Source organism: Papaver somniferum, chromosome 9, assembly GCF_003573695.1.
Source record: "Papaver somniferum cultivar HN1 chromosome 9, ASM357369v1, whole genome shotgun sequence".
NCBI classification, from domain to species: Eukaryota; Viridiplantae; Streptophyta; class Magnoliopsida; order Ranunculales; family Papaveraceae; genus Papaver; species Papaver somniferum.
The window spans coordinates 146872888-146890203 of NC_039366.1; positions in this window are offsets into that span (position 1 = coordinate 146872888).

The window sequence follows — 17316 nt, forward strand, 5'->3', positions numbered from 1 at the left end:
AATATACACCAATAGGGCAAGCATAAAACACGATGAGAAACGAACATTCGGCATCAACAAAAACAAACTAAAGCCCGTGTCGTATCCTAGTATACTCTATTCTAAAATGACAACAATACGTCTTTTAACAATTATTTCCAGTTTCCCGGTGTTTAACGGTCGTATAACGACTCTTTTTGCAAGTACAATAGATGTTTTTAGGGGAACAGTGGTAGAAAACCACTCTAAGGGTGGTTTCCAAGTGTTGATGGGAGAAAACGATTTACTGGTTTTTTTAGGAAGTGAGGAGACGACTATGCGGAGGAGACTCCTCGAACCGAGCAAATTGCTTTAACCTTTTGCAAACAGATGCACAACAAAGGGAGTCCTTTGAATTCGAGAGACCAATTTGTAAGACTTCGGCCTAAACCAAGACAATGGTCGTTCCAGAGTCAGTTCGGTCACAAGAGAGGATGGATCGATCTGTAGGAGGGAAGCTGAGAAGTGTGTGAGATCAATGATGATCAATGATTGTGAATGTGTTGTGTATTCTGCGTGAGGAAAATAAGTTCTGATGATTGAATTTGCTCTGTTGAGAGTAATTGTTGGTTCTTATTCTATTGTTTCAATCACGGGTTCAGAGACTTATTTATATTGCAAGAAATAGTAGACACATTGATCCCAATAAGTGTGACGGTTGCTGGAGTCAAAGAGTGGGAAAGTGGAAATCGTGTTAAAACCAGTTACTCATCGTGCGAAGACTTGGTTGATTGTCCACCCACTACTTCGTCAACTCCTTCAACTGTTTGCACGACTTAGTCACATTCTCATCATGGGTGAAAACACGTGTCGTAGGCCGCCAGACCAAAACCTTAGTTAATATCCCCCATGTGACACGATTGATGTCTTGTGATTGTGAAGTCTGCAAGGCAGACGTGTATTTAATTAGTCAGATGTTGACTTGATGAGACGATGAGTCTTTGTATTGCTGAGTCGAACATGATTTACAAATGTTCTAGGATTCATGAATTGAACATGTCTGTTGAGACAAATGTATAATTGTTGAATGAATGTTGATAGCTAAAGTGAGCTAATACCAAAGTCCCTTGAAGACTAGTTGGTGAAAGGATGATTAAATGTTGGTTTAATCATTTATTAAAATAGTGCTCGTCTGAGCTAGGTAATAAAACCTATTTATGGAGAAGTGAGGGACCGACCAAGGGGTCATGGAACCGGCCCTGGTGGTCATGTGACCGACTAATGATCATTTGAGAAAAGTCCAAGTTGTTTGGAAGAGTTTGAACTTAATATGAGCAAATTAGGTCAAATAAAATATGTGGGACCGGCTTCCTGCAAGCCAAAGGTCTGACCCTGTTCGGTCAAGATAGCATGCCCATGTCACCATAGTGTTCGTGCCTCAATCCTGAGAATTCGGGTATTTCTGGTGTGTGTTTGAGCAACATTTGAGAAAATATGAAGAAATCAGTGTTTTGTTCAAACTGAGGATCTTCATAAAATGAAGGAAATAATAATAATAAAATAAGGGATTACAAGGTGTGGGACCGGCAACGGCTAGGGCATGGCCGGCCGGCTAGTAAACCCGGTCCCGCGACACCTTTCCTAATTTTATATTATTTCCATGATGCGGAGGAAATATCATGAAACTGAGGAGTTTGTTAAAACGAAGGAGTTTTCATGATATGAAGGAAATAATAATAATAAAATAAGGAATTACAAGGTGTGGGACCGTCCACGGCTAAGGCATGGTCGGCCGGTCCCGCGACACCTTTCCTAATTTTATATTATTTCCATGATACGGAGGAAATCTCATGAAACTGAGGAGTTTGTTGAAATTAAGGAGTTTTCATGAGATGAAGGAAATAATAATAATAAAATAAGGAATTACAAGGTGTGGGACCATCCACGGCTGAGGCATGGTCATCCGGCTAGTGGCCCGGCCCCGCGACACCTTTCCTGATTTTATATTATTTCCATGATGCGGAGGAAATCTCATGAAACTAAGGAGTTTGTTGAAAATAAGGAGTTTTCATGAGATGAAGGAAATAATAATAATAAAATAAGGAATTACAAGGTGTGGGACCAGCCACGGCTAAGGCATGGTCGGCCGGCTAGTGGGCCCGATCCCGCGACACCTTTCCTAATTTTGTATTATTTCCATGATGTGAAGGAAATATCATGAAACTAAGGAGATTTGCTAAAATGAAGGAATTTGCTCAAATGAAGGGATTTTCATGAGATCAAGGAAAAATAATAAAATACGATAAAAGAAAGGAAGAGGCGTGGGACCGGTCACGACGACATGACCGGCCGGCGGGCCTGGTCCCCTTAGACGCCTCTTTTAATAATTTATTATTATTATTTTTCTTTCCTATTTTGTATAGGTTTCCTCGTTCGTTCGTATTTTTGAATGCTCGTTCGTGCGTTATTGCTAAGCACACTTGCATCATTTCCTTGGATCTTACTCGGTGGTAGCTCAGATGCTCGTACATTGAATATTTATTACTAACTCATGGAATTCTGCTGGGAAGAACCATGAACTGAAGTAATGAAATATTATGAAGAACGTAGAATATTTATTAGGAATTCAATTGATGAATCTTGCGACTAGAAATAATTAATTGATGACTCTATACAAGCAGGTAATCTAGGAGCATTATAATTCTTCGAAGATCGAGGTATGAACTAGTTGAAGCGTAATACTCGATTTGAATATTTACTCTGCAAAGCCAGGGAACATTGCGACATCCTGAAGACGTTATTGCTCTATACTAGTGATTAATACATCTAGGAGACGTCCAATCATTTCGATTCTATACAGAGGTGTTTACTGAAATTGCTCAGTTAATGAAATATGTCGTGGTCTCAGTTGAGAGACTGCATATGTACACTCTGAGAGGCAATACACTCAGTCAGAGGTTTTTAGGGATGTTCTGAGAGACGATACACTCAGTCATATATCATCGTGGCATGAGTTTTCATGCTTTAATGAGAGACATAAGTCTCGATATTCGTCTGATTACTGGATCAGGAATATGTAAGGTTACGATTTTATCCCTTGTCAAAAATCCACCATCAATACCGGACTTAAGAGAAAGAGAAGAAAAGGTTGAGTGGTACACTAGAGAGACAAAGGTTGATTGTTTCCAATTTTTCGCAACTTTGTCCAGTGGGTAAATTATAAATATTAGGTTCAACTATTGTTGTTGTAGCAAATGGGACACATCTATTAGGTTTAACAAATATTCTAACCTTTTGGGTTTAAAAAATAATTTTACTATCATATATATATAATTTTAAATTTACTAATATTATTTTTATTTTATTTTTAAAAAATTATTATTATTATAAATAACTTTTTTTGACTATTGGATAAAGAGTATTATTACAAGAAACTAGTTGGAAGCTTAACAAGCTAAGCACCAACATCGTACTACTACATTAATTAAACAGGTTGTCGTACTAGCCTACCAGTGAGCCTCATGAGGAACCAGCCAAGGGAGCCGAAGCGGATAGGGGGACGATTATGTCGTAAGGGGGCAAGCTAACTCTACCTTCCATGTCAAATACTGCAATATTACGCCATTGGAGACTCGAACCCGGTACCTCCTAGAGCGCATCAAACCTTTTTGCGAAATGGGGATGACCAGCTGAGCTAGCTACCCGAATAAATTATTTACAAATATTATTGTTTATGTTAAAAATTATTTTTCTTTCACCACTTTTAATTATAAAATAAATTTTATACGAAAATAAAACTAAAATCGAATATTTTTTTAATCAATGGGATTTAGGAATAATATATATACAATAATCAAGATTCGTAGAGAACCTTGGTTTGTACCCTAACAATCTTTTGAATAGAAACACCTGATCTATAAAAAATAAAACTACCCAACCTACTACTAGCGTCATTGCTAACTAGACAATTTTTCAATTGCTAGCTAGAAAATTTATTTTTATTACCGACACATTTTCATTGAAATGGTATATAAATTAAGGGTGGGACTTGGGTTGGGTCAACCCACCAATCCATGCCCAACCCGAACGTTGCATGGACATGGAAAACGTATTTCAAAACTTTAGGTGATTTTGGACATAAATTTTATAAACCTGAGTTAAATTTGGGCAATCACGGGCATAAATATCTCTAACACAAGCAACCCACCCAACCCAATGAATAATATAAATCATTTTTATAATTGGTATTATTATCTATTTAGAGTAATTTCAATCTAATACGAAAATATAAATTATATCTATCTCATTAATAATTCATATTATTGTATATAATCTTTAGTTATTTGGAAATTTAAGATAAACGGAGCAATTAAATCTTACTATTACTAGAATTTATTATTATCACACTAACAGAAATGTCATTTTTTTATGTTTAGTTAAACTTGGATCAACCCGTGAAACCCGGAGAACCTGAGAAATGTAATTTGGGCAGCACTTCCATGGGCTCCACGGGTACGATGGACAATTTGGGCAACGAGTTCCTTGATTGGATATACCTTAGCCAATCTTTCTAAGCCGACCAACCAACCCAAGTCCCAAACCTAATATAAATAGAAGTTCAAAATGGAAAACAATAAAATTTGATGAATAAAGCGAGACCAACATACCTTTCATCGCATTTGAGATGGTTTAACAACCCCTATCCTGGACAACTGAATACCACAATTTGAAAAGATTGATCCATCTCAATGTTTTCCTATCTACATTGTAGTTGATCTCTTCGATTAAACCTCACCTTCCAGCCAGCAGAAAGAATCATAAATATCCACCCACCCTAAACATTCACCCACCTCAGGAAAACTCATCAGATAGAATCATATGGTCGCCACTAAAATCTGGAAAATACACCATGGCATCTTGCTATAGATGACCCAGGACATCGACCAACCTCACCTAAACCCTATCCCAATCACCAAATTTTTGTGGACATTACCTTATCCACAAAAAAAAACATCTTTTCTTGTGGAAAACAATTAACGATGGCCTGCCGACCCTTTCTATCCTTAACCGTATCTATCTAACCAACTCCAACCAATGCCCTAGATGAAGTACTGAGCCAGATTCAGCAAAATACATCCTCCTACAGTGCCCAATTCCAATCACCTGGGACTCACTCATCTCTCACCTTTCAACCAACACAAACATTAACCATCATCCTCAATCACTCTTAACCCCCAAACCACCATCTCGTAGATGCTACAGGAAATGCATCAACCACATCTATTTTGGCCTACTGATTTCTGTTATGTTATATATGGACTGCCAGAAATGAAATCATATTTGAAAAAACAAGTACAACTTCCAAAAACATCCTAATCAAAGCTTTAAAACAACAACAATAATTTGAATGGGCCAAGAAGACTTCGGAGATCCACCGAACCGTAACCCAACTAGCTACATTACAACAATATCTACAATTATGACAGTGGGATGGTATAGATTGGGCAGAGATTGGATCAAAACAAACGCAGATGGAACTGCAAGAGGTCACCCTGGTATTGCAGGTGCGGGTTTCATTTGCAGGGACTCAGAATCAAGAATGGTGATGGCGCTGGCACAACCATTAAGAATAACAACTTCCTTAATAGCAGAGGCCTTGGCTACATTATTGGCATCCAGAACAACAACAGAATGACAAAGGCAAAAAGTTCTATTGGAGGCAGACTCGGGGAATCTTTTGTGCTTCATAAAGAATTTCGTTGAACCTAATTGGTATTTAACAGGAATGATAGGTGAACTAAAACAAAGAATTCAACAAATTTCGTATTGCGTTATACAACACAATATAAATAGGTGATAGACGCATTTATGTGTCTAATGTGATATCAATTTTTTATGTTGTTAGTACCCATTTTTGTATTTATTTCAGTATTTTATGTCTTTCTAGGTATTTTTGGAGAATTAAGCAGTTGCGAAGAAATTGGCTCTAAAAGTGGAATTTAAACCTCCGGAGAAAAGTACTAAAGGCACCCCCGAAATGTGTTAAAAATGCCCTGAGAGAAATGCTGAAAAACACACCCCAAAAATCACCCAGGGGCAACCTAATTACTAAGGGGCACCCCAATTACTCTCGGCACCGCAGGGAGTTGGATAAGGGGCACCTTCATTTGAATTTCAATTTTGTTGCAGAATTAGGGATCGTGATTTGAAGGGGTTGTGAAAAGACAAAATGGATGAAATCAAATGGGTTTATTCCTATGGACTAAACAGGGCTGGTAATGGTCTTCATTTTGACCATAATTTGCTAGATAATCGGGAAAAGATGAATCAGAGCTTACGTATTTTAGCGGGAAACTGGTTGTGTAGAAGAACAGAATTAGGTTTTGGATTTTATTGGTGTTTGGGTGAGACTTAGTCACCGGAATTGATAAGGATGATTCAGCATATCAGGTATGAAATGGTTGTCAAAATCATTTCGAATTGGCTAGATGAAGCAAACCAAGTGACGGGAAGATATTCTCAAAACCCGATATTTGTTGTATTGGATTTGGAAGAAATTCAGTAAGATTCAATGGAGGATTTGGAGTAATTTGGGCCTGTGGCAACCAAACAGGGTTGGTAAGTGACTTGGATTCGCATAACGGGGAGGGTTACGTGGAGTTTTCATAAAACAAGGAAGTACCGAGTCTGTCATGGGATGTTATGAATTTCTGTGAGTTTGAGTCGTGCACGGCTGGAGTTTGGATGACTTGGAACGTTGAAGAGATAACTATGGCGAGTTCAACACCGGAAAACACGTGAAAGAGGAATAGAAGGAAAGAAAATCGCGGGATTTGGTAAAGAGAGGGAAGAAAATATTCCCGAGATAAACTGTATTTACTGTGAGATATTTTGAGCATTTACTCGAGAGATTTCGTGTCGGTGTTGTATATAAGGGCTTGTGGGAAGTCTTGAGAGGGGATAGAGAGTTAGGGGAGGCTAGTAGCAGAGAACTGAGAGTTATCAAACCTCTTTGTTGTTGCCATTAAAGAGGAAGAACGAAGAACATTAGGCTCACCAGAACAGTCGCAGAAGCAATCTTATATATCAAGCCACAAAAACAACATATCGTTATCTTGATAGTGCGAAACTCTTCTGTAACTAAAAGCGCAGTGGATGAACCATTAGTAACTGAGCTGCTTTGGTCACTAGAGGTCTTTAGCGACTGAAAATCGTTGTAAGCATATTTGCATGTTTTTGAATACAATGATTAATCGATTTTTCTCCAATTTTCGATTCATGGGTTGCTAAATTTAATTTCTAGGGTTGAGGAGGAAACTAATTCTAGCATGTAATTTTTAGTATTTATTTTTCTTTTAATTATTACTATCCTATTAAGCTTTTAATTGTCTAAAAGTTTTCTCTTCTTTAAATGCATCATAATAACTGTTTTGGATCGACTTTGGCGATCGTTCTTTTATAAGCGAAGGAAAATTAGGCCTTAGATTATCGACTTAGTCGCATTGATATTTCATTAACGATAAATTTTTCAAGGCATGAGACTGGGTTCAAAATGGCCTTGTGTAGTTTTGAGAGTAGATTAAAGACAATTGTTGAATTTACAACTGTTAGAAGTAGTGGAATCCGAAATCCTATACCTCTCTCTCTTCATCTTGTTACTCTATTTTATTTTTAGTATTTTCAATTATTAAGTCTAAAATCAATTATTTCAAAAAGTCCGAGCGAACGATACTTTTACTTACCATAATTAAAACTACATCAATAGGAGAACCAAGAGGCGGACACTCTAGTAAACTATGCGGCGGACGGAAGTAAAGCAAGAAACAACAACCATCTGGGACCATAAATCCCTCCTTTTCTCAACCACATTGTACTACATGACTCTGTTAGGGCACTGGTCGGTCGAATACGTAAATTCTGTTATCTCAAACTTGTTGTCAATGTTAGATGCACAAAACTATATCTTGATTTCTAGTCTACTAAAGTTAAATCTCGGACTAGGATTAGAGTATGGTAATTGAGTATCAGACATCACTAATAACCCTGGAAGATTGAAGACTGGAGATCAGACGAAGATATTTGAATAACTTCATCGACGAAGAGGTATGTGAAGACTGAACCATCATATTTACTTAAGGTATTTACCATTTTATTTTATGAGACTAAGTTGTACGATTTTAGTAGATTTAATATTACAAGAAGAAATTTTGAGTCAAGTTTGTCTTGATAAATCTCTCGAAATATGATTCAAGCAATGGATGTTCTAGACCCTTGATTGTTTGGATATTAACACCAATTTGGAGATTCTAGCTATTTTAGGACTAATTTATATTTCTTTACTTGCTTTCTAAGTTATGTTCTATATAAATACATAGTTTGTTTTTGGGTATCAATATTATTAAGTATTATGCTTAACTTGTCAGTTAATCTTCAATTCAAAAGATTAAGGTGGTTGATCGCTAACCAAACGATCAATTTATCTATCTTTAGCATTAAGATCCCTCTAGTTCGGTGTTGGATCCTAACATCTGGTATCAGATCCAACAACGACAAGTAATGCAGGACGGTAATTCGTGGAGGGATCATTAATAAAGCTTGCAGTGATCTTAGCATACAAAGAAGTGGGAAGACCATTATAAATTCGAACTCATCCATATATGGCAAATAACTATTTGATAGTTTTGATGCCTTCGGTGTTGTTTTCTCTTGGAAGGTAATGGTTGATACTAATACTAGTCAATTGAAAGGATACAACTTTGTACCAGTATCAAGTTAGGACCTTGAGGACAAGATTCTTTTCAAGGAGGGTGAAATAATAAGACAACAACAACATGTAATGCGGAACAGTCATTCGTGGTTGGATCAGATCTTGAATATTTTGGTTATGCTTATGTTAATTATAATAATCATCATGATGTTGTGAACGCAACAAAACTATGGAAGCCACCTTGGATAGTTGGGCATAATAATGCTCTCGTGATGAATTATAACGATCCAACTTGAGGACAATTTGCATTTCAAGTGGGCTTGGAATGTTAGAACATCAGTTCTATTTTTAGGTTAGACATGTTTTATAATTTTATTTATATATGTTTTGTCAATGTCTTAGTTTAGTTTTATGATCCAACTTGAGAACAAGCTGTGTCTCAAGGGGTTGGGGATGTTGGCATACCAACACTAATTAGGAGAGTTTAGTTATTTTAGGAATTATTTATATTTCTTTACTTGCTTTCTAACTTATGTTATATATAAATACATAGTTTATTTTAGGTTTTAATCAATCAATACAATCAATATTATTAAGTGTGATACTTAACTTGGTGGCTAACCCCTAATTCAATAGATTAAGGTGGTTGATCCTCAATCAAACGATCAATTTATCTATCTTTAACATTAGAATCCCTCTAGTTCGGTGTTGGATCCTGATATTGACAATCTTGGTTAAGAAAAATTTATGGTTTATAAACTATTTTTGTTTCAACTTGACCATTTGGAAAATTCTCAAACAATGATATCTCCCCTCCTTTAAAATGCTAAGTCATATGAGCTCCCACGTCGAACGGTGAGTTTGACACCCCCCTCAGATTAAATTAGATAAAATCTTTGGGCATTAGTTAACCTGGTGAGGACACTTGGCAGGACTCTATTGGTCCAAACATTACAAATTCAGTTACACTCTATTTACACCACGTTTTTAACGGGACGTTAGTAACACCGTTGGTAAAAATTTAGGTATACAGCACTTACGCAGCAGTCTAAGCCTTATAAATTCATTACACTTGGTTTATGTTAGAGCATATCTCGGTTGAACCCACCAAGCGTTGGTATGTCAAGTTTGGTTGTCATATTTTAGTGAACCAAAACTCATTTAAGAGTCGCTTGATTAAATGTACTAGAGTCAACTTCGTATAGGTTAGCTTGAAATTATTAGGATATGAGACATTACAAGTATTGCGAAGACTTAAAGAAGTGAAGAAGTAAGGAGCTACAACCACAACATCATCCTTCCACTTGAGGTTAGTGATATTTGACTTGAACTGTTTCATTCTCTAACGTATCTTTCAAGTCGTGCATATTGAAAACAAAACTGTGAAGCATGAATACTCTAGGTTTATTTCTTAACCATAGTATTAAGGAATACAATACGAGGTTTATTTCTTAACCATTAAACTTTGTAGATAAGACATCGACATAATCGTTTGAATGCTATTGTGATTATGTATGGGTAGGAGGTGAGGATTTTATCATAGGAAACAATGTTTTTACATATGTTTTAAGGAAGTAAGTTCATGAACTTTGTTTGTGAATCGAAAAGGAAATCGCCAGGCGTTATTGGGATTGTTCTTTGTTGCATATCTTATGAACGACCAATATGTGTGATTAGTATAACCGCTCATGACTTGTTTGTGTTCTTGGTAAAACTATTCACATGAGGCCTGACTTTTGTATTGGTATGACTTTTATTAGTGAAACCGATCTTAAGTAATCACCTGATGGTATGATCGAGTTTGTGTAGTTTGTAAGACCTAACACTGGGTAAATGGGAACCGATCCTAGTAAGAGGTGTAACATATCACAAAGGGGAATCGATCATTGTATGGGGTGCATCAAGGTTTATAGCAGAAAGGGGAACCGATCCTATGGACATGTGCAACACGTTTTTAGGCAAAGGGGAACCGAACCTATGGACATGTGCAACACATATGAGTTAGATACCATATATATGTGGGGAACCGATCCTAGTACCTAGTCAACTGAATTTTGGAAAGATAGTGTGACTATGCACAGTACTCACATGGGGGTAGAACCGAAACTTGTTTTGGTAGAACCGTTAAACACATGATTTGTGATTGAGAGTTCTTAATCAATCGCATAGCTCTTGAAAGTCAGATGAACCAATTCTAAACTTGTTTGGAAGCGTGGTAAATCGGTTTCAAGTGTGTAAGTATAAAAGAGGACTTACAAAGTAAGGATGTTGACACACTTTGAACACGTGCATTTATGCATATCTTTTATTGTTCAAAGATATTCCTTAACAGCTAAGAAGGAAGCAAATCCCAGGATCGAAATTAAATAAGTAAAGAATCTTTTAATTAAGTTTTTAATTATATATGGAAAATAAGAATTAGTAATGTGCATTTGCTAGTTAAATATTTTTCAAGGAGAATTTCGATCATTATTTTAGACAGAGCATTCTCAGAAATTGTGAAAACCGAATATGGAAATTATCATTGAATATCTTGAGAATATTTTCCGTTTTGGAAACTCCTTGGTGTCCAAACTTCCTTGTCTATAAATACTTGAAGTTTGCATTTCTATCAAACTAATCCTTCATGACAGTAAACTTCCTCTGTTGTACTGAAACTGGTGAAGCCGCCTATTCGGAGAGGAGAGCAACCTAATTATGCGAAATCTCTTACGACTGCTAAATTTAAAGACTTCTTTGGGATTGAGAAGCTCTACGAGTACCGTTGGTGGGAAACTAGACAATTGTGGTTTATCTTTTGTTTTCGATTGATTTGATTGACTAACGATGGTTGAACTTTGATTGCACCTAGTTTGTTTATGCTTGAGAATCTTCTCTTCAGATATAAGATTCACTCAAACTAGTTCGAAGTTTCGACAGGGATCTTTAGACTGTTGTTAGTGCTAAGGACGATCTTATGATAATCCATTGTTAACAGACTCCGTTATGTGTGTGATTGATCACAAGAGATTCAAGTAGGTGTGCGCAGGTGTTTATTGAAGATCTAAGAATATTTGAAGACAAAGAAAAGATAGAAGATTTCTGACTTGTTTATACAAATCTTTGGTGTGCACAATACTTATTTTGGTAAAAAAATGATCTTACTATAATCGGTTATCCTTGTGGTAGATTGGATAGAATAGTTGAGTATATCGACATCAATACGGTTCCTTGGGATTAAAGGTATTGATTGCAAATTATGATTACTTTGGGTAATTGAACATAAGATAGATCTAAGAACCTGACAAAGGAGTTTATATTAAGATAAACAGAAGAGCCTTTGTCTGACTCATATCACTTGGTTGAAGAGAGTTGATACCAAACAGATTTGTTGTTCCTTTATTGTTTGGAATACGAACCAAAGGAATTGTTCCAAGTACATGACTTATTCATAAGTTGGATGCGTGGGAATACAGATGGAACTAGGTGAACTATAGGTTTAGTTGCTTGGTCTCAACTATACGAAGTTGGTTTATTTTGTATAGCGGCTTAATCCTAAGAGTACTCAATTCTGGACAAGGTCCCGGGTTTTTCTGCATTTGCGGTTTTCCTCGCTAACAAAATATTGTTGTGTCATTTACTTTATATTTCCACATTATAATTGTTTTATTATAATTAAAGTAAATTACACAAACGTTTATTCCTATTTACTTGATAAGCAATCCCATTGTGTTTGGTTAAGTCTGAACCTTTGTACAAGTAAACATACTTCGTTGTAGTATTGTATCGATCTCGTATCCATAGATGATCACAAGAAGTGTGAACTGATTTTTTGTATTGTCTTGACTCAGTCCATAGACAATCACTTTCGGAGAAAGGACTTATAGGAAGGAAAAGTTTTAGCTTGAGGTATATTTGGGTACCCTCTCCTTTTCAATTGGTATCAGAACGGGCAAATACGAAAAGATCTAACAATTTGTGTTTGGTGCAATCCATCCTATAAGATATGGGCCAAAGCAAAGTTAAGCGAGAACGAAAGCTAAAGAAAGGCTCATTTAACGTACCACAAGATCTGTGCTCAAAAGGAGATTGTTCTTCAGATCCTGATTACTCAATTGATGAAATCTCAAATGAGACATTTTTAAGTTATATTCTTGAGATCTCTAATGAGAGATCAAGTGTAAGAACTTCTGAACTAATGGAATTGAGTAAACAATTTCTTCTCTGCTCTAATGAACTTCTTTCAACTCTTGAAAGAGAACAATATTTGACATTGAAGGTAGAAAATCTCCACAGAGAGCATGAATTGCTAAAAAGAGAAATCACACAACAAGTTTGTGACTATGAAAAAAGAATGGACGTTGAACGTCATCATGTAGAAACTTGAGAAAAAGATCTGGAAATTCTTCGAGAAAAGAACTTTCTTCTGGAAAAGGAGCTTGATGACTCTAAGGTAAAAATGAACACTCAACAAGAGTACTTCAAGGAAAAAGAAAATGGTATTCTTTCAAACATAAAAGGTTAGAGGAAACTCTTAACTCTACTCTTAATGAGAACATTACATTAAAAGAAGAAATCTCTGTGTTGAAAAAACTTCATGAAAGCTCTTCCAATCTTTCTTCTTTGTTGGGAGTAGGAAGGAGTTATGGTGACACAAGTGGGTTAGGATACGAAGGTAATAGTACTACAGTCTCTAACAGTGAAATTAAGTTCGTTAAATTTGTGTGTACTCAACAGGAAGTTTCTCCAAAAGAAAATGCTCAACATAGCAATGAAGAAACAAGTAGAGACAAACAAATTCTTAATGATTGTTCAAATCAGAAGAATGAAGCTCATGAAGAAAGGAAGAAATCAAAGCCTCAGAGTCTAAAAAGGGGGAAGGAGTTTTCATTGGTCATGCACAAACAGGTAACTTGCAACATCATAATCCTTATAATATCAAGTGTTGTTATTCCTGTAGTAGTAAAAACCATGTTCAGAGGATGTGCAAGATTCATATAATGAAAAATGCTCTCTGTTTCGTCTCAAGAGAGTTGAGAAAATTAAACCTTATTCCTCGACTTTTAAGCAACAGAGTAAAGGGGCATTGTACTGATTATTGGTCTACCCAGTATATACCAAAATCATTTAAAAAGAAGCACAAGAAAAATGATTTTAAACGAACAAGGTTTGTCTCTCATCCTTTTAAAGGAACAGACTCTGAACGATTCCTTGATTATGACGACACATCGTATCCAAAGATGTGGAAGAGGAAAAACAGTATGAAATAATGTTGTTACAGAAAAACAAATTTCTCTGTTCCCAAACACTCCTGTGTTGTAGAAATTTGTTTAAAATGGGAAATTCTGGTTATTTTTTTTTCCAGGTAAGATTGTCAAAAATAAAAGGTTTCCTTTTATAAGTAATTAAAATCTTATAAGAACCGAATTCTTATTCGAGCTTTTCATATGTGTCAGTTATGAAAGACCTAAAGAATGCTATATCAGATCTGATATACTCCTGTAGATTTCATGACCTTTTAAATAGAAAGATTCATGTGATTCTTTTCACTGAAAATAAAAGATCATACAACGAATTTATGGGAGAATACTGTATCCAAGAAGTGGAAAGTGTCTTAGATTCCTCTAATAAAGGAAGATTGGAAATCTGTTCTGAATTGTGTTCATATCAGATCATGCCATCCCTCACTGAAGTAAGGGCTACAAGCCTATGTGAAGGAGTTCTTGAACTAATAGGAAGAAATGAACTCCTGAAGGAATTATCTATTGTTGCTCGAAAGGAAATTATTTTTCATGATGTTTGTTGGGCATCATATAGAAACTTTCGTGATCTACAAAAGATTAGTTTTCATGCTACCAAGCTTGAAATGTTTGAACAAAACCTTGATGAAATCATGGAGACGGAGGATAACAAGGATGAATGAGCTTAAATTCTTGTTCAAGATAAAATAGGCTCCAATTTTTGATTTCTTTCATTAATTGTATTAAGTCTATTATGAATAAAAACTATTATGACTAAAGTTATTTGATTTATAATTTTTCCTTGTGATAGTTTTTTATTTACATAGCTTGTGCTTGAATGCTTTATTTAATGCTATGTATGTTTGTGAGATGTTTGATTTCGGTTTTATTACCTTGATATTCGATCTCATAATATGTTGTGAACACTTATGGTTTGGGTGACTTTTTGATTTAGCAGGATTAAGTTCTAGCCCATGTTGGTAGGCTTTATCAAAGGATCATAAGGGGTTCTGATAGAAACAATATGTGAAAAGTCACAACATGTTGAATCGGTTTGGTTTAGCATAAAAGCATATGTGTTTCATGGGTTTTCAACTTTTGCTTGCAATAGTTAAAAACCGATTTTCAACCTTTATATGGTAAAGGTTGGTTGTTGTTATTCTTTGTTTTGCATAAGGATGACAACATAATGGTATTTCGATATCAATTCTCCCTGGAAGAAGAAGATGGGATCATATTGGAGAAGTTGGATGTGAAATTGAGGCAACAATCTTGTTAGTTAATTGTTTTCCTGTTTAAGAAAAGCCTAATGTTATTGCTTATATCTGTTTTCTTTTGCTTAACAAAATTTCGGTACAATTGATGTTTTTATTCCATTATGTGCATGGATGTGTGTGTGATTTAATTGGTTCCGGTTAAGGAAAACTATTGTTATCTTACTTTGTTGTGTGAAATCAATTGTTTAGGTTTACAAAATTTACGGTGCAATTGCGGTGCTTTAATGTTTATGTTGTCTCAATTGCTTCCGGTTGAGGTGAATAATTACGCAAGTTGATTTGTTTTGGTTTGTATGAATTATTTATGGCTTGACAAAAGAATATGTTTACGGGATGAGTTGTTTAGTCCAATTCAATTCCGGATAAGAGAAACTAAGTTAATTCTGATCTTAGTTAGACTTATCAAAGTGAAGGTTTCGGTTATTCAAGTCTAATAGAATGCCTTAAAAAGAAATGCTAGTTAACTAACCTAGCATTTGGCTTGTTTAAAATCTAAAGGTCCAAGTTATATGGATAATTAGAACCTGATGAGAAAAATAGAGTTATCTTTATTTTGGTCTTATCGAATGAAGCGATTGTATTTGTACAATCGGTTTAGCAAAGGAACTAATATGCTTAGTTGATTTTTGGTTTGCTAAACTATTTGGGAAAATTGCTTCGGGAAAGTATTTCCATGATAACATATCAAAACATAATTACTTTGTAGTTTCGGTTTTGATATTGGTTATCAAAAATGATGTGTGGAACCCTCGTGCTTGACTCAACAGGTTGCAAGTATATTTTGAGATTTGTAAGATCCTTTTCGTGTTGTCCTTTATTTTTTTCGTTTCTTTGTCATTTTGTGGCAAAAAGGTGGAGAAATATATGGAGTAAACAAGTGATGCTGGTGTCAATTTATATTGATTGGTGTCACTAGGGAAGAAGGACATTGGTGCTTGAACGTTTATCTAACGAATGAGGAAAAGCATAGACTAAGGGGAGTAACATATCATATGATTTGGTATAACAAAAAGACGTGAGGATTAAAAATCTACCTATCTCCTTTAGGGGAAGTATGAGCTTTGTTATTATAATGTCAACAGTTGTTTCATTTTTAAGGATTGAATGTATGCAGGTTATGTGTTGTTGAATTCGAGAATCAAGCATATGTATAATGAATTCTTGTAATTTGTTTATCCATATGATTGTAAGAGTTTTGTCACTAAAATTGACAAAGGGGAATATTTTTAGAGCATAGCTCGGTTGAACCCACCAAGCGTTGGTATGTCAAGTTTGATTGTCATATTTTAGTGAACCAAAACTCATTTAAGAGTCGCTTGATTAAATGTACTAGAGTCAACTTCGTATAGGTTAGCTTGAAAGTATTAGGATATGAGACATTACAAGCATTGCGAAGACTTGAAGAAGTGAATAAGTAAGCCATGCATATTGAAAAAAAAACTGCGAAGCATGAACGCTCTAGATAGACATAATATTAAGGAATACAATACGAGGTTTATTGCTTAGCCATTAAACTTTGTATATAAGACATCGACATAATCGTTTGAATGCTATTGTGATTATGTATGGGTAGGAGGTGAGGATTTTATCATAGGAAACAATGTTTTTACATATGTTTTAAGGAAGTAAGTTCATGAACTTTGTTTGTGAATCGAAAAGGAAATCGCCAGGCGTTATTGGGATTGTTCTTTATTGCATATCTTATGAACGACCAATATGTGTGATTAGTATAACCGCTCATGACTTGTTTGTGTTCTTGGTAAAACTATTCACATGAGGCCTGAATTTTGTATTGGTATGACTTTTATTAGTGAAACCGATCTTAAGTAATCACCTGATGGTATGATCGAGTTTGTGTAGTTTGTAAGACCTAACACTGGGTAAAGGGGAACCGATCCTAGTAAGAGGTGTAACACATCACAAAGGGGAATCGATCCTTGTATAGGGTGCAACAAGGTTTATAGCAGAAAGGGGAACCAATCCTATGGACATGTGCAACACGTTTTTAGGCAAAGGGGAACCGATCCTATGGACATGTGCAACACATATGAGTTAGATACCATATATATGTGGAGAAACGATCCTAGTACCTAGTCAACCGAATTTTGGAAAGCTAGTGTGACTATGCACAATATTCACATGGAGGTAGAACCGA